Source organism: Drosophila ananassae, chromosome XR, assembly GCF_017639315.1.
Source record: "Drosophila ananassae strain 14024-0371.13 chromosome XR, ASM1763931v2, whole genome shotgun sequence".
Classification (NCBI taxonomy): domain Eukaryota; kingdom Metazoa; phylum Arthropoda; class Insecta; order Diptera; family Drosophilidae; genus Drosophila; species Drosophila ananassae.
In genome coordinates, this window is record NC_057932.1 from 20,603,661 (window position 1) to 20,625,872 (window position 22,212).

Sequence of the window (22,212 nt, forward strand, 5' to 3'; positions counted from 1 at the left end):
AAGTTAGAAAGATGGGATTTGGTACAGATTCTATTTTGGGAAAAACAATCTGATTTGTCGAATTTCATAAGGATCGGCCAACTATATCCTATAGCTGTCATATAACTGATTGATCGGAAATGCTATAACTTCGTTGTTTTTCAAGTTAGAAGGATGGGAGATTCAATGGATTCCTCTTTTGGCAAAATAATTCGATATGCCAAATTTCATAAGGATCGGCCGACTATATACGATCCGCTATATATCTAATAATATAAGATGCGTGGCGCCACCTAGCGGACTGCAACTCAACTGCAAGGGTATATAAACTTCGGCTCCGCCCGAAGTTAGCTTTCCTTTCTTGTTTTAATTGAAGCACTTTTATGAAAGCTGAAATAAAGTGGAATATATATTAATTATATGATATTTTAGATTTTAGATTTAAATTTAATAAAAAAATAAATATAATATATTATATAGTATTGTATAGTATATAGTGCTATTTATAGTTAAGGATTTATATCCCTGCCAATCTTGGCCAACTAAATCTTCCAAATATATCCTGTAGCTGCCATATAACAGATCGGAAATAATACCACCTTTCTAGGCAATATAGCCCCGAGAGATGTCTATATCTCTGCCAATTATTATACGATTTTGAAGAGGAATTGAAGTCGATTCTCTATCGATTTCTCTTAAAATCTTCCAAAATCAGATTCAAAAGTACATGGCAGCCCATTACGTCCCCCAGAGATGATTGTATCTCCTCCGATTCTTGGGGGCGAGGTCCGAAAACATTTGCAGATCGATTCCCCCTCACTCTCTAATAACATTTTCAGTTAGAGCTCCAAGTAAGTTCCTCCTGTAATCAGTCACTTCTTGGAGCCTTTTCGCTTTCTTCTGGGAATATTGGCATTAAGGCTACAGTCTGTTTGTTGAAAGAGGCTCTCGGCCGCTCTGATTCACTTCGGCCTGTGATTTGGGAGATTTACAGTTTGCGACATTAAAGTGTCACGTTTTTCATGGTCGCGCGACGGAGGGGGACATGTTGAACTTTTGTGGCTTTCTGTGATATTGCTGTTGCAACAGTTGCGCATGTGCAACAGGCCCTGCCGCACGCTCCCTGCCACCCTTCAGTCGCCCCTGGGGCAGTCAGCATACATATTGTGGTACGAGTATATGAAAGATTTCAAGTTTGCAACATAAAAATGTCACGTTTTTCATGGTCGCCACAGAGCCCGACAAGCCATGTTGAACTTTTCTGGCTGATGTTGCAGTTGCAAGCAGCTAGTGCTAGTGCTGCTTCTGCTGCTGCTGCTGCTGCACATGCGCAACTGTTGCACTCCCCCGCCAAAGAGCAGCCTGCCCCGGGAACTCCTTCCCACCAGACACTGACAGACTAGACGAACTATTTTTCCATTTTTTATAGTTAATATTTAATAATTAGGTATGAGTAATTAAGTATTAGTATTTAATACTATATAATTGTCTCTTGGAACTTTATTTTAGGCCTAGAACTAAGGTCTCTGTCTTCTTTTTTGAGACTTTTGGCACAGAAAGGAATAGGAATATATAAATATATCTTGTTATTACTAATTTAAAAAATATATATACATACATTGTTTAGTTTCAAAAATTTAGTAGTAGTTTAGTATTTTAGTATTTAAACATAGGAAATATATAAAGAAATAACAGAAAATAATGAACAAGTAAGTTATCTAATTCCCAAATATTACATTAAATATTAATTATAAAACTAGCCAATAAACCTAAAACTATTATTATTTTTTGTTTAATATCTTCTATGCAAGTATAAATTAATTAATTCTATTAACTTTATTTTGCCCATCAACTTATTTAATAATATTATTTTTAAAACTAACTACTTGCAATTTTACTTTAAATAATCTATCCCAATCTATCCCCTTATCCTACTATTTAAATATTTTTCAGATGGAAGAGACCAGATTGAGAACTAAACACTTTTTTGAATATTTTTTAAGCCAGAATTCGTTAAAAAATCGCACTATTTTTAACCTCTAAACTAACACTCCCACCGTTTTCTCGCAGTGCCCCCCAACTTGCCTCTAACTAACTTTAGTCGGTCTATTTATGTTACAATTTGGTGGCTGCCAAGCGAAAAAATGTTGCCAACTTTGCGTTTGTTTTTGTGTTTTTTGATTTTGTTTTTTGTGCGAAGCTTTGGGCTCTGCGTTCTTTATTTTTTTTCAGTCGCTTTTTGGCGCTTTTGTTGCAAGGCTGGCTGCTCTTTTTTTTTTTTTTGGGGCAAGCTCTTGTTTGACAATGCGCGTCGTGACATCTGCCACGGCTCACTCGAATCGCCTCAAACTGGTCGTGGGGGGGGGCCTCTTTTTTGGATAAACGCCAGAGAGCGACTGAGAGCCCCCCCTTTTGAGGAACGAGTTCCCAATACCAGAGCCTTCTCTTATTAATTTAAAAAAAAATATATATACATATATGAAGAAGAGGCAGGAGCTGCTGTCCTCACTTCTCGGCTTCATAAATTTTTATTGGGGCATGCCACTGGAGGTTGCAACTTGCAAGATGTGCTAGCTGAAATGAGAAAGTGTCCGGCCAATAAAAATTGAGTTTAAGTTTCGTTTAAATGTTTTTTTTTAATGGAAAAGAAATAAGAAGTTGAACAATTTAAGAATTTTTAATTTAAAGACCAGGACCAGAGGGAGAGGAACCAAAGCAGAAAGTAGCAGAACCCAGGGCGGGATAATAAAATAAATCAGAAGAAATCAGAATCTAAGAGAATATATATTAATATTAGTTATTAATTTAATACTATAATAATACTACTCACCATCGACTAGAGCTCTTGAATGGAATAAGGCCAGAAACAGGAACCAAAGAAGGAAAACGGAGGCCAACACTAATGAAGTCGAGAACCAGGGCTGTTCTGTTCAATTTTGAAATAATAAAAAGATAAGAGAACCCATGATGGAAAGAAGAACCAAAGTTCCAGAGGATCCAAGACTTGATTTTTGGAACTGTGGAGTACTTCGGAGATCTGTAGAATTTAAAAACTGGTACAGAGTTCATAATTACGGAAGAAATGAAAGGAGGAGGAGAACACCATCAGTAGATGCAGGAGAGACAGGAACAAAGGACTGAAATATAAGGGAGTCGAGTTAAAACCATTAAATATTAAAGTTAAAAAATACTCACTAATGAGAAATCAAGGGAGCTATTGAAAACTCCTAGGGTAGAGTCCACTGATGGAAGGGTTATAGGAACCAAAGGAGGAAAGAAGAATTATCTGCTCTGGAAAATATGGAAAAATCTTTTGGAAAGATTGTAATTCCATCAAAAGTTTAATGTTTAAAGTTTATACTTACAGGCCAGTAATAGAGTAGTAGTAATAGGAATAGTAGTAATAGTTATAGAAGCAAAGGAGATCGGCATCCAGATCACAAAAAAAAAAATCTGTAGAGTAGCAATAGTAGATTAGGTCCGAAGAAAGTGAATCTGTAGACTATAGTGGTACTTACGGGCAACAAGCCCATTAAAAACCCAGGAGAGCAGAAGTAGAATAATCCGTTTTTGGAAGGATTTGGAGAGAAGGACCTATGGAATAGAGGGAAGATATTATTATTATAATATATAATATTATTAACTACTTACCAAACACTGAATGCATTGAAGAAGGTAAGAACTGCACTTTGAAATCAAAATAATAATTAAGAAAGGAGGATACACCTGAAAGTCGTAACATTTGAGTTTAAAGGAGAAAGGGTTAAGGGGTCAAGTGTCTACTTACACGAGAATCAGAAAAGGAATCAGAACTAAGGAGATAACCAGAAGAAAGGTGTCCACAGGTGACGCTGGCTCAGATTGGGCCAAGGAATGTAAGGATTAGAAGGAAAATAAATAGGAGGAAATCAGGAGAACCTGGAGAAGAAACTGGAATTATGATATTTATATTTCAAGAAGGATGTCCAGCACTTACGTTCTGCAAGATAAGGAAGAAATGGAGCGGGAGCTTAAGAGGCCAGAGCTACTGAAAGTAATGTGTTTGGAATGAAATTATTAATCCTTCAACCTTGGTCTTAAGGACTTACAAATAATAAAAATTATAATAATAGATATGTCAGCAGTGAACAGGGAAGGAGCAATCGGCCAAGTAGTTGCAGAGCCAGGTGGAAAATAGATGCGAGTTGGAGGACTGGAAGTAATTGCTGAAGAGCGAGGAGCAGAGTGTTCTCCATAAAATAAAGAGTATTGGACCGAGAACCTAATAGTTTAGACATTAGAAGAGTCCCTTGGTGTCAAGTCCTTACTTACCAAGAAACCAGGAAGGAAATCAGGAAATCAGGAAGAAACGAAGAAGTACCGGGTATGGAAAGCTTCCACAAGTGACGCTGGCTTAGATTCCATGCAAGAATGTCAGAAAAACAGGAAGCCTCAGTGATTTCACCTCCGATTAGACTGGAAGGGGGAAATATTTCACAAAAGAACTAAATAATACTACTATTATTTCTTCTACGAACCTCATCGCCAAATAGGGCCTCTCCAACGGGAAGGCAACTTAAAAGTTCTCAGAAGAAAGCAAAAGAAAAGAAAACTGGGCAGAAAATATAAGTTAGTAACTAGCTTTGGGGATTTTTTACAAAAGAAAGTGAAAAATATTCAGGGAAATAGGTCTCTAGTACTTACTCAGAATATCAGGAACCAATTTTTATTATTTTTTTCACTTTTTTTCACAATTTTTTTACATTTTGGTTTTTTTTTGGGAAGACTAACTGTTCACAACCGAGGCAAGTGCGTAACTGATTTTTGTGGGCTCGGAGCTCCCTTTTTATACAGTTTTTGGGCCTCCAAAGCCTACTGGGTCTTGTCACATTTTCCTTCCAACGAAAACTGATGAGTTGAGCTCCGAAGGCCACTTGATGGAAGACTTTTCGATAAACGATAACGCCAAATGGTGATTGAGCGACTTGCAACACTGTTTCAAGTGTTGTTTAAGTTTAAAAGTTACAAAGTACTAATGGTAGTAGAAAGAAGTCCCAAATAGAGAGATATTAAGACTCCAGACACTTATTGAGTAAGTCTTTTGGATTTTTGGACATTTTCAACACTGAAACTTCATTTAGTGCTGGGTAGGACTTAAAGTTAATAGCTTTTTGAACTTGACAGCCACAAATGCAATGAATCTTCCTAGAAATCGCACCAACAGTCACTAGATACACATTCTACATAAAATCGTCATCTAATTTCTAGGATTTTAGGCCGCTTACCAACACAGAAACTCGAATGACAAGCACTTTCTACAACCAGTGCTGTGAAAGGCTAAAAATTCACAACTGTTTGCTCTTTACGGGCGAGAATGCAATGACTATTAGCTGAAATGCCAGGAGAGACTCCCAAGACACTCATTCAATTTCCGCGCAGAAAATTGCAGCCAAATCGCCGAATCGCATTCCTTGAGCAGAAAGCTGCCGAGCCACGCCCACCCGTGGCAAAGGCGTAAAATATACGCAATTAGCGGGCAGTAAATAAATCGAAAGGCTCCACTTTCGAGGCATTTGGCTCCGCAGGCCCCGCATCTGATGACATAAGTGTTAATTGAACAAGTCTCCTTCTCGCCGTTTTCTATTCTTGCAACATGTTGTTGCATGTGGCAATTACGCACATCTAATGCAATTTCAATAATTGGGCATCAAATTTATGGAGCAACAAGCGGCGGTGTTGCCACAAATTACGAAGTGCGAACATCTTGGTGGCTCTTCTTCTGATTCTGGTCAAGAGATTCTGGACTACTCTTCTCCAGGTGCGAATCTTGGCCAGCCAAGTGTGTGCTTCGAGTGCACTCACCTGCAATTATTTCTATTAAAAAAGCGTTCAAATTGTTTTCCATAAAAATATTTGATCTCCGCTCTGGCTCTGGCTCTGGCTCTGAAATAATTGTTGCAATTTGCATGCGAGCCGGGCCGAAGCGCACATGGGATTCTATTAGGAGAAACATTTCGCAATTGCGTGCTGATTGCCGGTTTCAGGAACGCGGCGAGGAGCTTGCCGCAGTGGCAGGGGCAGTGGCAGTGGCGAGTGGGTCTGGTCTGGTGATAGTACCAAGAGTGATAATGAAACAAAATCTTCCAAACAGAAGAAGAGACTTCTCCCAAGACACGACTCACGCCGCCACCACTACTGCCATGTGCCCTCTCTCGGTCAACTGCCGCCGCCCTTGCATGCACCGGATTATTAGTTCCGGCCGCCTGAACGCATCTTCCGGGCCCTGCCTCGGCCCCCCTCCGGCCCCTTCTCAGTCGCCCAGTCACCCAGGTGAGGTCCGAAGTATTAATAATTTTAATTAAGTCTAGAATTAAGCTTCGGCGCGTAATTATGCGAATCGTCGTGTATGCAAAACCGCCGCTCTTCTTGCTGGCCCATTACGGCATGCACTCTGGCCACGCCCACTCTCCTTTTCAAGCTGCCGCCTTTGGAATTGTTAACAAAATCCAGGGCTAAGCTTAAGCAAGTAATGACTATAATGAGATGATTCAAATTATTCAGCACTTGGTCCCTAAAGAGTGGAGTAGCAGTGGAGCCAGACTATCATACTTTAAGACTTTCATCATAAAATCTATCATACTTTCAGACTATCCAACCTATCATTCTTTTATAGTATGACTTTCAGACTTTTATACTTCAAATCCTAATATTATTATTCCATCAAACTATCATGCCAAGGTACTATGATGTTATCATACTTTCATACTTTCAGACTATCATTTTTTCATCATACAATCCATCACACTTTCAGACTATAATCCCATCAAACCATTCCATCATACCTTCAGACTCTCCAACCATTGTACTATCATACTGTTATAGTATGGCTTTCAGACTCTTATACTACATAATATAACTAATATTATTATTCCATCATACTATCATGCTGATGTACTATGACTACCTTTCAGACTATCATACTGCCATACTTTCATCATACAATCCACCATACTTTCACAATAAAAGATAAGTAATGGGATATGGGTAGTGAGAATAGGGGCTCTGTTGGCCAACTCAGACTGATTCAGAGGCCCTAAACCCCTCCATCTGAGTGATCACAAGGCATAGATTCCTGATGAGGAAAGTTCAGAGATCACTACTCCACCTGTCACTTATCCTGTCTATTTATTGCCTGGCACTGCTTCTCAACACCCTCTCCCACTACATCCATGCTATTTATTGCAAAGGCCAAGGCCAACAGGAGGCCCAGAGACCATTGCTTTGGCCCAGAATCCCAATTGGAAGAGAGCGAATGTGGCTCTGCCGCCGCCCACCTTACCAAAAGTGCGTATGGAAGGGGGAGGGGCAAGGGGGACTGGTAACGGCAACAATCCAGTTAACAGTAATTGCTGGCGCGTCGTGTTCCCGGACCACCAATGGATTGATTAACTACGTGTTCGATATTTCAGCCAAGGCCTCTTCGGAGGCCCGCCTCTGGGCCACCAGCTGTGTCACTCAGCTCTTGATGATGGGGCACTGAGAGAAATACTAGTACTTGTACTATCATGCCATCAAGAGATCATACTATCATTCTATCATACTAAAAGACCATCATTTCATCATACTATCCTACCATCAATCGATAGTACCGATAGTTCTTTCATACAATCATTCCAACTCATCATTCATTCATTCTATCATATTATACTATCATACTACCCTAGCATCGTATTATCAAACTATCAGACCATCATTCCATTATACTATCATTCTATTATTTATCATACCATCATCTCATAAAACTATCCCACCATCATAATACCATTCTATAACTTTATTCTATCATTCTATCACGCCATCATACCATCATCACATCATCTTATTATACTATTCTTCCATCATATCCTACCAACCAACCAACTGATCATCAAACCATCATACTGTCAGACCATCATACCATCATACCATCAGTCTATCAGACCATCATCCCACCATACTACCAATCTATCCCTCTATCCTACCATCATATGATAGTATTATTCTTCCATACCATCATTCAATCACATTATCAATCATTCTATCCTACCATCATACCATCATGCCATCATACCATCAGTCTATCAGACCATCATACCACCATACTACCAATCTATCCCTCCATTCCATCATACCATCATACAACCTCATCTCACCTCATCATACCATCTCTCCAAGACTTCCCCTACTCATTCCTCTTCCCACCCCACCCTATAGACACTTTGGCTATGAAACCCCCAATCCCTGCCAATTTTCTCTCAGTGCATCTGCCGCCGAGCCAAGTCTGCGCCCAAGTCCAAGTCCAAATCAAATTTACGTTAATGACCACTCAAATGGACAGCGTAATGGGCCATGTGGCGCTGAAAAGAGACGGCATCAGTGGGGGCCAGGGACAGAGCGAGAGACAGTGACACTGACAGCGAGAGGGAGGGGGATAGCCGTAGAGAAAGAGAAAGAGAAAGGCCGGGCGGAAAGTGGGCGAGCGAGGGACTAATGGCATCTGGCTGGTGTTGCGTGCATTTGACATTCTGGCAGCCGATAGCTGCACTCCAAGATACATTTCCCAGAAAAAAAAAACAAACTAATAGATACTTTCTCAAGCGGCGCAACACTTTCTCTCAGTGTACGGCTGCCTGGGCCTTTCTCCCGAAGAGCCTGGCCATAAATTGGAGCAGAAATCTTCCTCCAGATTGGACCCAGATACAGATCCAGATAAGATATGCTCTTAATAAGCGTCGGATAAGAGGTTCTAGTACTAGTACACTGAGAGAAAAGCCTACAGACTAATAGGCGAGGGGGGAGGTGGAATGCGACGAGCAATAAATCGATTTGCGGCGATCCTTGGAGGGGAATGACCTGGTCCTGGTCCTGGTCCTCCCCTTTGGTATTTAAACGCATATCCATAAATTGGCATGCCCCGCGGCCATGCCACCAATGCGACTACCTCAGTGGCAAGTGTGGCAAGTGGCAAGTGGCAAGTGGCAGGCAGCCAGTGCCAGCTGCCATGTAACGGATCTCGCAAGGGTCTTTGGCATTTTTTGGCTGTCTGGTGATCGCTGGGGATTTCGCACCTCCTCTTCGGAAGGATATCCCTCGCAAAGGATTAGGGCCACTTGCACCTGCAACCAGGCAACCAGGCAACCAGACTGCACCGTGCCACAGGCACTACAACTTAATTGAATGCTGCCACGCCGAGTCGCGAGGGGCAGCTGCTTATCGGCCGGCAATTAATTCCAGCGATTTGTAGCTGAGGGGGGGCGCCCGCCCAGGCTCTCTCCAGTCTTCTGGCCATATCCCTGTCCATGTCCACATCCATGTCCAGATCAAGGGATACCGACTGGCCTGGCCTACCGAGATCCTGTGGAGTTTTTCGGGGTTCGCGTCGCCTGTCAACCGGCCACCAGAGAACCAGAGAACGTAAATCATGAAATTTGCTCAGCCCACGCGCCACCACAGCTCCCTACAGAGAGAGAAAAGTGTGTGTGGCAAGAGCAAGTGCCTCGCTGCCATCGGGAGACTGGAACTGGTCTCTGGCAGAGGCACAATGGGTGGTAAATTGAAGCTTTCAACTTGCGGCATGCTTGCTGTTGTTGTTGTTGTTGTTGTTGGTTTTTGGGGCAACGGGCAACGGGCACCGGGCACTGTTTTGACAATCTGGAGCTCTTTAATTGGAGGCCACTTGGATGGCAAGTGCCAGAATTGGAAATAGATTTCAGGAAAGTGCCAGGAAAGATAGTCTTCAGATACGAGATACTATTTCCATCTATTGCTGAGTAGAAGAAGTATCTTTAGTCGCAAGACCCACAAGAAGCAGTCGTGGCCGAGCGGTTAAGGCGTCTGACTAGAAATCAGATTCCCTCTGGGAGCGTAGGTTCGAATCCTACCGACTGCGATTGGAAGTCTCACTTTTTTTCATCTTTTTTTAAGCAAAATTAAATGAATAAAATAAAAAAAAGAAAGCCAACCGCAATCGAATAAGTAAATATCATTCTTTTTGTGGCCCAATCTCTGTCTCTGGCGATAAAAAATATAAAAAACAATGACATCACTGCCATTTATGGATCAGAAGCGGCCCTCTCTTTCTAATTCAAAAACCAATCAGAAGAGCTCCGATCATCTGGAACAAAAAAATCTATATTTTTTAGCAAAAATAAAACATCAAAAGGCTAGAAGAAATAAGGAATCAAATTTCCTGCCACTTGGCGATAAGCAGAAGCAAACTTTCCACCTTGCCCCCCACTTTTGGGGCACCACCAGTCTCGACTCCCGCCAGTCGATGAAAAACTTTTCGACAGGTCGCGGCAATTTAGGCCGAAATGCCACAAAAAAACCAGACGAGGCAGCACCAAAAAAAATTAAAATAAAATAGCAACCGAATGGGGATGCTCTTCTTACGAATAATTATATATTTTGTGATTTATTAACCTTGAAAACCTCAATCAAAAGCTAAAAAAAAGTGTGACCAGGCCTCTAAACTTTCTTCAAATATTTTATCTAATTTTTATTTCTTAAAAATATTCAAGAATCTAAACTTTACTTATTTTTCTTAAATAAAAGACTCTTTGGAGTGACCCTTTTGACTCTTTAGAGTGACCATGTGCTCTCAAAAACTAACCTAAAATAAATCTAACCTAAAAAACCCGATTCCCGTTAGTAATTCATAAGGAACTGATGTCCAGGATCCTGCGAGTCGCCTTATCCTGCTGGTGAGAGAGTATGACAAGTCGGGAAAATTGTCGCCACAAAAGTTTTGAAGGGTCTTCCCCTCCCTCCTGTCTCTCTCCCTCCTACCACCCTCTCTGTCACTCCCCCTTCGCTTCCTCCGTCCATGACTTTTGCCCTTTTTTTCTGCTTTTGTTGTTGTTGTTCTCGAGGCTTCTCCGTTTCCGTTTCTTTTCGGCAGACGCCGTTATGTCTCGGAAAGTTTCAAGAAACTGGTTCTGTTCTGGCCTCTCCTCTCCCCATCCCCATCCCCAGCCACCGCAGCGCCCTCTGTGATTCGCTCTTGATATAATTTATTGTAAAATTATTTCCGTTTTGCTGCTACTTTGTGGCTGCCCCGAATCGTGTTCCAAAACAAAATTCCCTCCCTCTTTTTTGTTTATTTTTTTTGCGACTAATATATAATTGAGGAAAAAGATGCAAGGATGGTGGTGGCGGAGAGGCGAACTCCTTGCCCGAAAACCCCTTTAATTGGCGTCTATTTATGTCAATGCTGCGATAACTCAGAGATCGTGAGTGACAAAGCCCCGATGGGAGGTATGGGTATGGGAGCGGATTCCGGATCCCGGATCCGAAACAATGAAAATTGATATTGGAAGGAATCTCAAAGGCCGCAATCGCCGCCAACTGGGCCGGCAACTCCCCTCATTACGCATATCGGAGGCCGATCCCAGTTCCCAAGCGCCAAGACCTGAGAGCTCCTCCTGCGGCCAGATCAAGCACCAGGGCAGGGGGCAGGGAGTCAGGGAGCCAGGGAGCCAGGGAGCCAGGGACCAGGTCCTCGCTCTGTCCATCATTATGTCAACGCTCTCAATGCGCATGTCAGTCAAGATGAAGTGCCGCTGATACGTCCGTCTTGCGATCAGTCTCTCGATTTGGAGGCTCTGGCTCTGGCTCTGGCTCAGGTGGCATGCCTCCCAGATTCCACAAAAGAGAAGAGTCATTGCCAAGACCTTAATTTGATTAGTGGTTTATAGCTACGGGTATATCGGTACTAAACTATCGATAGTTATCGATAACAAAGAAAGGGAAGAGAGTCTGCAGTCTAAGCTATCAATTTTTTTGTTATTTGTTCTTCTAATCACTGAAAACAATAATGCTTTACTTTACTGGATGGCAAGATTTGACTTTGATTGGTAGTTTGTGGCTACAGGTTATCGATAGTTATCGATAACAAGGAAAGTAACAAGAGCAGCCCATGAAACTTGGCAGTCTAAGCTGTAACTGATGATTACTACTTACTGTATGATTTCTAAGTCACTTCTAACTCACTACCTTACTAAATTCTATCTAGTTGGTATCTTATTTGTTCCTAATCTCTGTTCCTAATAATACTCTATACTCTATTCTAATAATACTTAAAAATACTTTCTTTGAGAACCTACTAGACTTTGCTAGTAGGCTATACTATACTAGTACTATTGCTATAGCTACACTACTGAATATATTTTAGAAACAGGATACAGACCCAATACTATATAGCAGGACTATGCTACTACCTGGTACTATATACTGTAGATTACTGTATGATATCTGCTACTATATATGCTATATAGATACTATATAATGTAGATTACTATATGATACCTGCTACTCTGTTGACTTTGAACTTAAAACCTTCTTCCTTTTCCCTATGTTTTGGTTGAAAATGAACTACAAGTCCTTGGAATCAAGATTGAGGAATAACTTCTTGCCTCCTGACTATCTGATACCCGATACTGTGGCCCTTGAGCCTCTTTTAGTCCATAGCCCCTACCCCCTAGCTCCTAGGGCCTCCCAGGTGATGGCTGCTAGACATTCTGGTTCTTTATGGCCCACATTGTGGATCTATGAGCCTCTCGGCAACTGCATCTTCCGGTATCCCTTCGGGATGGCTCTCGCCACTCATTCCGATTTATGAGAAGCGCCGAGGAAGTCCTGCCGTCCAAGGACTTTATTTTATTATTGTGAGCAATCATTTTTTATTGTTTTGCTGGTTGGAGGAGCTGATCCTGGATCCTGCCCCATGGCCTCCTCCTCCTCCTCCTTCTCTTTTCTGTTTCGTTTCCACTTTCAATTGTTTGCCTGGCTTGGAAGGAAGGGGGGAGAATCCTGGCAGGTCCTTTTGCAGCCCCGCCGAACGCTTGATATTTATTTGTTGTGTGCCGGCCATAAACGTAAAATTTACTGCGGAATGTCATTTAAAGTACAAACATTCTCCTGACTCCTCTCCCTTGGCCCCTTGGCCCCTTGCCCTGCTGCCGGCGTGTCCTTTTTCCTTTCCCTTGTATTATTTTTTATTCTCTTCCTATTTTTTTTTTTTGTACTTCGGGATATATTTACTTGTGTTCCGTCGAGGGCCGGACTAACGGTTTCTATGCACGCCAAATGACGCTCCTGTCGATGTCGATGTCGAGACTACCCTGCCCCTTCTCCCCCTCGTCCCGGGTCGCCGCCTTTTCACCTTCCTACCACCTCCCTGTACTCCCACCTTTTGATACTCTACCTGGCAGAGGGTTCTGTTCTTTGTATTAAAGTGTATTATTAATATTTTTATATAACATACTAATATTATACCATACCATATCCATACCATGGTATTACAGTAGTGTAGTAGTATAGTGTAGTATTATTTGGTATATTTTAGTATTATATGGTATATCACTACTATTATGATTATTATTTTACAATATTATTATCATCATATCATATATATCTTGATATAGTGTAGTATTATTTGGTATTATATGGTATATTGCTATTATTCTTCTTATATTATTATATTTTATTCTTGGTTACAGCATAATAATAACTACTATTTGATAAAAAGGGGGAAGTTATGGGAGTTATAGGATAAAATATACAAGAGAAAGTTAAGAAAACTTCCAAAGATATGTCCTTGAAGGCCATTTTGGTTGCTATGCGATACCCAGTCCTTTAACTTCAAAAAGATCTCTGAATTTTGAAGACTTTGTTATTATTCTCTTCTAATATTCTATTATTTTTCCTGTATATTTAAAATGCCTACAAACTTCCTCTCATTTTCCAAGTTAGGCTCTGAAAGTTCCGACTCCGAAGACTATATCTATTTTCGTTATACGATCAGAGACCAGAGACTAAAGATTCCCATAGGTGCTCTATACTCTTTTGTGAAATATTTAGTTCAGGTCCTTCAATAAAATAGGTAAAGGAAGACCTTTCTAAGCTTAGTCCTTATACGATACCCGGTACTTTATCTGAGTCTTCCTTTCAAAATAGATCTATAGATGGAGAACCAAAGATTCTGAACTAAAGATCTATAGATTTTGAACTATTCTGACTTACAGCCCTACTATATATTACTTTTATTTATTCAAATAACGATACCCGGTACTTGAAACTAGAGGTCCCTTTCCTCAAATACTGTATCCTGTATCCTTGAAAAATATCCCCAATATTCTCCCTGATAACCGAAGTAGAGTATTTAAATATTCATTTTCCGCCACCAGAGCCTTTGAACAAATTTTTTGTGTGTCGTATTTTATAATCCTTTTCCTCCTTTCGGCCCCGGCTGGGCCGGGAACAAGGCATTTTGTCTGTCTCGTTCTGGCGCCCCTGCCCCTGCACCTTCTCACCACCTCCCCCACTCGATGGCGTTTGTCACCAGGCGGCTGCTTCCGGATTATATTTTCGGTCGGAATTTCTGTTTATTTTCCACGTCTTAGCAGCTGTCGCCGTTACACACGACCGCCCGAGGAGCTTGGTCAGGGCAGGACACCGGGCAGGACAGGACAGGACAGGACCCTTTATCCGTATCCCTTTAATTCCGTCGAGTGGCCTAATGCCGTTCCACTAAATGCGGCTAATCAGTCAGATCCGTCGTCAGGAACGAAACGAAAGTAGAGCCCCAGCGGAGGAGATTCAAATCTGAAACGGATGTGGCCGAGGGCGGCAGGACGACTCTCGACGCCAAAAAATTAATTATTAAGGACGAGGTGCATATCCGAGCGAAGGATATGAAATAGAGGCAGGTCCAAGTGGCAGGGCGGCGGTGTCTGGGCTGGGACTCTTGGCACCTCAACTCCTGCCAGAGTTGGCTCTAGAATCTACAATCTACAATCTTTTTTGAAATAAAAATAAAAATAAAATTAAAAAAGAAAGTCCTTCGCAGCCGGTAGGATTCGAACCTACGCTCCCAGAGGGAATCTGATTTCTAGTCAGACGCCTTAACCGCTCGGCCACGACTGCTTGATGGAAGCAGTGCCGGCGAGGACCTTCAGATCTTAGGGGGTACTCCCATTATCACTCCCCTATAATCCTTTACGATCCTTAGATCCTTGCAGGTCTCTGTCTCTCATCTAACTTTGCGAGTTAGGAACAAAGGGGAGTGAAGTCTTAATGGCTTTTTTGAATAATTATTTTTGGAATATTTTCCATCTCCCTCTAGGCCATATGATCTTGTATACCCCTCTCTTTCCAGCCCCTACCCACCATAGCTGCCTCTCTTTCTTTTTCACATCTTTTTCATCTTTCAAGTGAATATATTATTTAAATCTTATATAGGTATATATATATATATATCTCAAAAGTGCTGGTTATGTAAGAAATATTTCTTATATATATTTTTTTTAATAAAATTTCAATTTCAAAGCCAGTTTTTTTTCTCCAGTGTACTTCCACTGACCACCCTTTTGGAGCTCTATAATATCTCTAATATATCTGGTAAAATATAGTATAGTTCCCTTATAGACAGAGAGAGACAGAACTACATAGTTCTATAGTTCTATATTAGTGCCATCTCCCTCTTTTCCGTGCCAAAGTCATGCGTGGGAGTGAGATGCAAAATAGTGCCTATTTTCTATTCTTGAATATTAATTTTTTAACATTTTTTTTAAATTAAAATCTGACATCTGACACTTGACACTCCACTTCCGGCCTTTCAAGCCCGACTTCCGGCTTTTGTTGGGAAAAATGGCGCAAGTTCTCCAACTGACCGTGTGGCCTAATGGATAAGGCGTCGGACTTCGGATCCGAAGATTGCAGGTTCGAGTCCTGTCACGGTCGAAGGACCTCTCTTTTTTTCTAACATTTTATTATTTTTTTTTTGTTATTTTAAGCAAGTATCTCCAGTCTTATTTTCTTAAAATATTTCTCCCCTGGCCTTTTTATGATTTTGTCCCCCCCCACCCCCTTTGATTTTGATCCAAAAATTGTAGCATCTGGAATTTGTACCGCCTCGTACCGCCCGGAGGCAGTCGTGGCCGAGTGGTTAAGGCGTCTGACTCGAAATCAGATTCCCTCTGGGAGCGTAGGTTCGAATCCTACCGGCTGCGATACTTTATTTTTTATTTTTTACTTTTAAAAATTAAGTTTTGAAAATTTAGAGGCAAAAGCGACATCTTTAGGAGGCAAGTCTAGTGGCCTTTGGAAGGAAATCTCTTCAGGATTTAGTTTCATGTTTCATATATTCTTTTTTAATATTTTTTATTTAAAATTCCTTCAAGGACCTCCTTGGAATATCCTTTCCCCGGGCCAGGAAGCAGTCGTGGCCGAGTGGTTAAGGCGTCTGACTCGAAATCAGATTCCCTTTGGGAGCGTAGGTTCGAATCCTACCGGCTGCGTGGCTCCTGGCTCCTTTTTTTTCCCCCCCCAACACCACCCATGGGACCCCCCCCTATTAGTCACTAATTTTGAAACCCACCTGGGATTTGGTGGCGGACTCCCGGCTTCCCAATTAGGAGACAACAAGTTTGTTCAGCCATCACATCCTGCCGCACACATGCACCCCCTTCCCCTCCCCCGCCAGGCCCTCTCGCCAGGACCTCTCGGACCACCATCATATCCTGTTTAATTACAATTTGGTCCTGTGGTCGCCCCCGCCCCCGCTTTTCCAATTCAATTATTATGGATGGAAGTGCTTCTTGTTCCTGTGGGGGATGGTGGGGGGTGGGTGTCCTGGAGCACCCCTCCTGGAGGGGGGTAGTTCGGTGGAAGTGCAAAAAATGCGAGTAAATGTCACCGAGATTAGTGCTCTCTCTATGGCTTCAAGGACTATGTGGTCTCGAAATCCTGATCTCCTCCTGAGATCATCTAGTTGGAACATGGATCTGGATTATCCTGCTAGTTCCAGGTAGGATATAGGGCCAGGACTACCAGACCTACTCCCATCATCCCGATGTGGAAAGTGGTCCTCTCTTCCAGGATATCGATGAGCACAAGGGACACATAGGTGGCCCTGCACCTCCCCGCCCATCCTCACATCCTCACACATCCTCATGCCAAGGAGCATGTATATCCTGCACATATCCTGCCCCGCGGGAGAGGGATGGCGAGTAATTAACGTGCACACGCGGCACATAGCACGACTAGCCACCCCTTTTGGGCTCAAAGGGTTCTGGCCAAGGGGGTGGCACGGTCCAGTGGGGTGGAGAGGGGAGGGGGAAAGGGAAGGACGCATGCAAATCGCGAACGACATGGGGCACATGGGCGTCGCCTTTCGGTCAGCAGTCGGTCGCTGCGTTTTTTTGCAGTGCCGCTGCCTGCATTCGCTCTCCGATTGGTTCGCCGAAGTATTGAACACCAGTGGGTGGTGGGTGGTGGGTGGTAGGTGGTGGGTGCATGGCAGGATAACAGGATGGAGGATGAAGGATGAAGGATGGAGGATAAAGGATGAAGGATGGAAAAAAATCCAACCATCCAGAGAGTGCAGAGAAGGACAGGACAGGAGCGCTATTCATCAAGCGATTGTGATTCCCATGCGTTGCAGTTCGAGGGTTGCACCTTGCAGCACCCACCGAGCCACCACCCACTCAGCAGCCACCACCCACTCAGTAGCCACCACCCACTGAGCCACCACCCACTCGTTGCACTCCAATCAGAAGCCAGAAGCCTATCTCCAGTTCAGGTTGAGAGCCAAAGACTTGATCTCCTCGAATTCCACAATTAAAGTGAAACGCAGAAGCCACCTCTCCTCCTGCCCACCTGTCCACCTGTCCATCCTCCTCCCTTGATTGCCAGACAGACCAGGTAGCCCCCCCCCGCCCAGACATCAGACATGCAAAACAGAGATCCTGGGCCGGAATTTAATTTTGATAAAGGTACAAAATATTGGCGATACATCCGAGGGGGCAGGAGAGAGGCCTGCCAGAGGCAACTGTCTGAGCTCCAGAGCCACCAGAGCTGGGTGAGGACAAGGTGGCTCCTTCGAGGGAGTCGGAAGGACAACGACGGAGGGAATACACTTCCTGGGAGTGTTGGAAGAGCCATCTCTGGGAGCCTCCTCTCCCTGCCCCACCTGACACCCGAAAATTTCCTTTTTTTTTGCGCCGCCAGAGGAACAAAGAGTCCTTTTTACGTTAACAGAATTTTAGCCAAGTCTTCTCCCTCCCCCCCCTTGGCCCGCTCCTTTGTGTGTCCTGTGTTATCCTCTATATTTTTTGGAGGGAAAAAAAGCGGAGAAATGACGAGAAAAACGCAAATACGGGAATACATAGAGAGAGGAGGAGGAGCAGGAGGAGGAGGAAAAGTCCGCATTCGCGCCAATATTACAGAGCCTCCCCTACCACCCTCCACCCTCCACCCTCCAGCCCCCTCAAATCCCTCCCTATGTGAGTAATCGACTGTCCATGTACACATATATCCTTAAATGTCAGACGACATCACGCTCCACTGGACACACAGTGACTGCCACTGCCACTGCCACTGATGGAGGCGCCACCAGGACTCCCGCACTCCTCGCGGCTGACCAGGCCCAGCCATCAGGACCTCCGCCCACCTGGCCGCAAAATATTGGCGCCACAACTGCGGAGGCGGTGGTGGGCGGGGGCGGGGTTTTGTCAAATCTACACTGAGAAAAGTCAACAACATTTTAATAAAAAAAAAAAATAAATATTCTAGTATTTTCTGGTATATCAGAACCATCGAGTTCAAACTTGTTTAGTATTTTTGACTCTAACAATCTACCAGTTATCTGGTATTTTCTAGTAATTTCTGGTATCAGAACAAACAAGTTCAGACCTGTTCAGTATTTTTGAAAAGTGCCGCCGCCAGAGCCTCTCTGGAATTATTTGAAACAATATCCTTCAAATGATGAGAAAAAATCAGAGCAGGAACAGGAGCAGGACATGGTCCAGGCGCTGCTCCTGGCCCAGACAGGTGTTTGTCAGGCCTGGGCGGAGGGGGGCGTCTGTCGCTCTTATCGGGCTCCGCCGAAAAAATACTAAAAAAAAAAATATAAATAATAATGGCTGAGGAACGGGGGAGCCCTGCGGCGTGTGTGGCAACAACAGGAGGCACAAGTCGATGACCCGAAATGGCCAGAGAGAGCCTGTTCCGCAAAGGACATCCTGGCTGGGCTTTTTCTTTTCTTTTTTTTCAAGAGAGATAAGCAGGAGTTGCATACTTTTAGGCTCCTTAGGCTCTCCTGGGACGTGTTTCGATCTTGTTCGGACTGGTCTGGACTTGTCCGTTCTTGTCTCATGAATTTTCACCCGAAAATCAAGTCTCTCTTAACCCGTTATTGTAGGAATACCTCTGGAACTGTTATTTTTTGAACAAAAGTCCCTTTAATGAAGCCTGGAACTTGGTGAGATCGTGTTAGGACTTGTCAGGACTTGTCTTTAACCCATTATGGTACTAATACTTAGCAGAACTGTTATTTTTTTATTCCAAATCCCATTATCAAGCCTAATATTGTTTAGATCCTGTTAGGACCTGTTCTGACTTGTCGAGACTTGTCGAGACTTGTCTCCAGTCCCGCTTAACCCTCGACAGCGGAACTGCTTGTAGAATTAGAATTATTTGCTAGGAAGCCTGGATGTCCTGTCACTCCCTGGCGGTAACTTGCAACTGGCAGCCGCAGGACTCGCAGCGTCTTCTCCTCCAGCTCCCGCTCCCTCTCCCGCTCTAATGGGCCACCATTTGTCTTGGCCAGCTCCTGGGCCAGCAGCTGGCTCGGATAAGGAATGGGGAGTCTTGGGCGGAAAAGTTTTCGGTTTTCGGTTTTCGGGGCAGTGCCATGGAGCGGCCCAATCAATTAGGCGCCTGTCATAATGCCCCCCCTCCCCAGTTGCCCAGTTGCCCCTCGCCGGCTGCCAGCTGCTCTGCATGTTGCAGCCACATCAATAAGAGTGGTGCTGGGGCGGGGGGAGGTGCGTGCCACTTGGCAACTGAAGACCGAAGACCGAAAACCAAAAACTCTAAGATCCAACTGGTATCTGGTGTGATGAAATTTATGCTTAATTAAAAGCGACACAAGGAGTCACCAGATCCTGTAGCAGCCTCTGCCACTGCCACTGCCACAGGCACACAACGCACAACGCACACCTCTTGGGGCAGGGCGAGAGATAAAGCTTCAGAGAATCCTGTCCAGATCTGTCCTGTCCGGTCCTCTCCTGTCCTGTCCTGTCGTGGCCTCACAATTAATGCGATTTTGAAACGCACAGATCGCCGCCACGACACTGAGAGAAAAACTTGCCGGGACTGGACTGGGCCTGGTCCCACTAATTCAATTAAAGAGGCAGTTTCCAGCACGCATGTTGAGTGGCACGATGGATGGAAGATGGAGCGTCCAAGTGGGAGGGGCAGGGGCAGAGGCAGGGGTAGGGGCTGGGGCAGGGACTGAGATTCCAAAGGGGGGTCTGTGTTTATTTTTTAGTTTTAAAAACTATCTATTACTTATATATTTATATATTTTCTTTTAATTATTGCCTCTTTGATTTAATATTTTAATAAATTTATTTAATTTTTAATTATTGAAACATAAAAAATTAAATAAACTTACATGAGCAGCTGCTCCTTCTGAAAAAAATAAAATAAATTATAAATTATGAAAAGATTTATTTAAAAAAGATGAAAAAAAAGAATTAGAATTAAAATTAATTTTTTATAAAGTTAAAAAATAAAATTATTTTATGAGGTATGATATTTTATCCCACTTCTATTTCCAATTTAATTTGGTGTTTTTATTAGGCCCCCCTTGGGAAGCCCCCTTATGGGGCAACCGCCCCTGCCCCCTCCGGCACTCCAGGCTCTGCCACTCATTAGTCTCCCACAACGTGAATTAAGATAATCTGCTGCGGTTGGAAATGGGGATGGGGATGGGGATCGGGATGGGGATGGGGTTTCTGGGCACTGCACTTCTCCAGTTCCCGACTCCTCAACTTCTCGGCTACTGGACTCTTCTCTGTGCCTCACATATATGAGGCAGCAACGGGCGGGGCGCTTGTTCTGCAAATGAATTGTTGCTGATTTCGTTTGAACGATTAGCGCCAGTTTCCCAGTTGCCAGTTGCCCAGTTGCCCAGTTGGCCACTTGGCTTCGATCTGTCCTGGCCAGATTTGGAATGCAAATGGAAGTGGAAATGGCCAAGTCGGGGCTGGGCAAGCTTAGCAATTAGACTAATTGCATGGCCCCGTCCGGAGGGGCATCCTCTCCGAGACTAGCCTCCAGAGACTAGAACTACATACCACCTTCCACACACACTTGCACCAAAATGTAATATTTTTATTTTGAAAAGAGAGAGCCACAGACCCAGACTAATATTTATTTTTAATTATTTTTATTTGGAATACAACAAGTGAGTGATAAGGCCAGACTGATAACTCTGACCTCTGACCTATTATCAGCCACTTTCCAGACTTTAAAAAGCCGGAGATAGGGGTCTCCCATTATCAGTCTTCCCGTGATTCTCCCAGAAGACACTCTCCTCCAACCCAGGAATGGAAAATGATCTCATCAGTGGTCCTCCTCTCTCCGCCTCCCAAGGACCAGACGAGGCAATAGCCCCTTCGAGTGCCCTTATTCCTAAGAGTCTTTGAAGTTCCAACTCCTCAGGCCTCCTACCTCTGAGCTACTTCGAGAAGGTCCACGAGAAGGACTCCCAGATCCTGCAGCTGCAAAAGGACACCTCGGACAACTCGCCAGTATCTAGAATCGGACCAAATCCCAGCCAGAACGAGTGTCCTGGCCGAACAAACACGGATATGGCTGGTATTCCAACCTCCTTTTTAGTTAATAATACTAATCATTTTTGAACTCCTTAGATCTGAATCTAATTTCAGTTTGATGGCACTACCCCCTTTTTTTTTGGATCAAAGCAACAGAATAAATAAGGAGATAGGCCCCTGCCATCTGCCACCTGCCACTTGCCACCTGGAATTGCGCATACGCACTGTGTGTGCACCCAGCACCCTTGCAACATGCGCCTATTGCAATATATGCCTGCAGATTGGTCAGTTCCGCTGCCCCCACTTGCCACATGCCACATGCCACATGCTAGCCGGTTTATGGCTCTGTGCATGCGTCGTCCGAGCCGGAGTTAGAGAGAGATGCCATCCGGGCTTTAAAAAAAAAATAAAAACAATTGGAAAATAAAAAATAAAAAAAACTATTAAGGAGAACCCAAACACATGCCACATGCACCAGTATTCCAGGAGGAACTGCAAGTTACAAAATTAAAAAAGAAATAATAATTTAAAAATAAATAATAATAAAATAAAATAAAGTAAAAAATAAAAATTAAAATAAAAAATATTAAAT

General features: G+C 43.3%; 1 long non-coding RNA gene and 5 other non-coding genes across 10 annotated transcripts; 4 read left to right on the top strand and 2 right to left on the bottom strand.

Moving 5' to 3' along the window:
* Positions 1 to 2,600: 2,600 nt before the first annotated feature.
* On the bottom strand, positions 2,601 to 4,824 carry LOC26514084. Of its 5 annotated transcripts, none has more exons than XR_004310290.2 (13): positions 4,663 to 4,823; positions 4,497 to 4,570; positions 4,291 to 4,434; positions 4,068 to 4,240; positions 3,956 to 4,006; positions 3,767 to 3,897; positions 3,631 to 3,705; positions 3,498 to 3,573; positions 3,345 to 3,432; positions 3,175 to 3,289; positions 3,055 to 3,116; positions 2,810 to 3,016; positions 2,601 to 2,751 (listed from the first exon to the last, which is right to left on the bottom strand). It is a non-coding gene; the product is annotated as an uncharacterized LOC26514084 (long non-coding RNA). The 5 variants fall into 5 exon arrangements; XR_001408301.3 differs by having other exon boundaries at positions 2,810 to 3,006; positions 4,663 to 4,822; XR_001408302.3 differs by having other exon boundaries at positions 2,810 to 2,996; positions 4,663 to 4,820.
* A 4,980-nt stretch (positions 4,825 to 9,804) lies between these two features.
* Positions 9,805 to 9,886, top strand: Trnas-aga. The gene has a single exon. It is a non-coding gene; the product is annotated as a tRNA-Ser (tRNA).
* Positions 9,887 to 14,840: 4,954 nt separating this feature from the next.
* Positions 14,841 to 14,922, bottom strand: Trnas-aga. Its single transcript has one exon. It is a non-coding gene; the product is annotated as a tRNA-Ser (tRNA).
* A 743-nt stretch (positions 14,923 to 15,665) lies between these two features.
* On the top strand, positions 15,666 to 15,738 carry Trnar-ucg. The gene has a single exon. It is a non-coding gene; the product is annotated as a tRNA-Arg (tRNA).
* A 187-nt stretch (positions 15,739 to 15,925) lies between these two features.
* On the top strand, positions 15,926 to 16,007 carry Trnas-cga. The gene has a single exon. It is a non-coding gene; the product is annotated as a tRNA-Ser (tRNA).
* A 206-nt stretch (positions 16,008 to 16,213) lies between these two features.
* On the top strand, positions 16,214 to 16,295 carry Trnas-cga. Its single transcript has one exon. It is a non-coding gene; the product is annotated as a tRNA-Ser (tRNA).
* The last annotated feature ends 5,917 nt before the right edge of the window (positions 16,296 to 22,212 follow it).